Source organism: Portunus trituberculatus, chromosome 38 (genome assembly GCF_017591435.1).
Source record: "Portunus trituberculatus isolate SZX2019 chromosome 38, ASM1759143v1, whole genome shotgun sequence".
Classification (NCBI taxonomy): domain Eukaryota; kingdom Metazoa; phylum Arthropoda; class Malacostraca; order Decapoda; family Portunidae; genus Portunus; species Portunus trituberculatus.
Window position 1 is genome coordinate 26,644,650 of NC_059292.1, and position 1,893 is coordinate 26,646,542.

The window sequence follows — 1,893 nt, forward strand, 5'->3', positions numbered from 1 at the left end:
CCTGAGTCGATAGCGAATGGTGACCGAGGAGGGACAGCGAGGTAAAGAGCGTGGGCTGTGTTCCGGAGTACGGGCAGGGTGAGTAGCTGTTTGGCCAAGGCGGGATGCCCCACACCTATCACTCTAATCTCCGGCGACACATCCAGAGACGCCTTACCGAGGAACCTGCTGCAGGAGACTGTACATCAGGAAAAATCTTTAACTTGGTATAGAAAATGTACGGAAAGAATAATTCCCAAAAAAATGCTTAACCATTTTGACACCATATAGAAAAAAAGGTATATTCCTAGTTTAGAAAGTAGAAGTAAAAAGATAAGTGAAAACTAATACACACAAAGGTTTATAAGTTTAGGCTTTCCCACTAATACTTTGATGCCTTGACAGACCGTGAGGAGACTGCATGGGTGACCGTATCAAACCACTCATACAATGGCTTACGGTGTCTTTTGTCTCACGCACGCTCCATTTCCCTAAGCGACAGGGGAAAAAATGACATCAAAATACAATTTTGCAACGCGCCGAAACCCCCGCGCAGCACGCTTACCCAGCCCAGGACGTATTGGCGGCGGTCATGTACAGGAGGAAGGCACGGCATGGGAACTTGGCATCGCTCTCCAGTGCCTGCTGCGGGATGGAGGGGGTGGTCCGTGGTGAGGCTGGTGACAAGGCACCCTCCGCCTCCATCACCACCACCCCAGGAGCTGCTTTACCCACCACTCTGAAGGAACAAAACTTTGTAATGTATATTTATTTTGTACGTGTAAATAACTCCTTGGCTTCTTGGCTGCTAATGACAATGCGACACTTATCATCTTAACTCTTTCACTGCCGGAGATACTTTACCGAATATTTTACATTTTTTTTTTTTTTTGGACTATTCAATTACCGCCACTTGATCTTGTGGTTTAGAGGACAAAATTAATCTACTGTCTCTCTTCTGTGTCCGTGCAAACAGTATCATATTTCATTTCTTTATTTTTATTTTTTTTTTTTGTGCTCTGATAGTTAACCAAGGATGACCACAGCAGTGAAAGGGTTAATACTGACCTTAGAATAAGAAACAAGACTTAAAATTCAAAGGAAAAAAATAATTATAGAAAAAAATGAAACGCAAACATATGATGAACAAATAAATCAGTATTTCAGCAGAGTCTTTACAGAGTTGCGCTTTAAATATTGTACCTGACAAGCTCCGTGAACGAGGGATCTGAGACAGCCCGCCCAGCCCCCACCACTGCGAGGCGACACGAGGTCAGGTAACGTTCCACCAATTGCCTCACGATGCCTGCAGGTCGCCCATCCCCCTCGACGCTACACTCCGCCGTCGCCACCACCAGCAGGATAATACAGTACAGCATCTCCCTCACGCGCCTCATTGTAGAGATCTGTTGGGGTTTATTGATTGTAAATACGCCACTGTAGCAAGGTCATGTAGCGCTGGTTAACCCTTCAATACTGCGGCACATTTTTACCTAGAAATTTGTGTACAATTAGACCATTCTATTGATATTAGAAAAGGTCTATGGAGGTCAGAAGATTAATCGCCACAGTCTTCAGTATTTGAATCCCCCATAGAAGTTTCTAAAGCTGTATACAGTCACCTAATAGTAGGCAGAATGAATATGGAAACGCGTCATGGCACTCAAGGGGTTAAGAGTAGGAGAGAGTGCTACCTGTTCTACAAGGAATAGAGTGTATGTTCGGAGACAAGATGAAAGATGGGGAATGTTTTGACGAAGAGACAAATGTATCTGAAAACACAAGTTTCGGTAGTTTTATGTGCTCTATAATAGGGAAGAAAACAACTAAAAGAAATAAAAAAATGAGAGAAGGAATATAGAGGAAGACAAAGGAAAAAGAATAAATGGATGAATGAATAGATAAATCGATAAA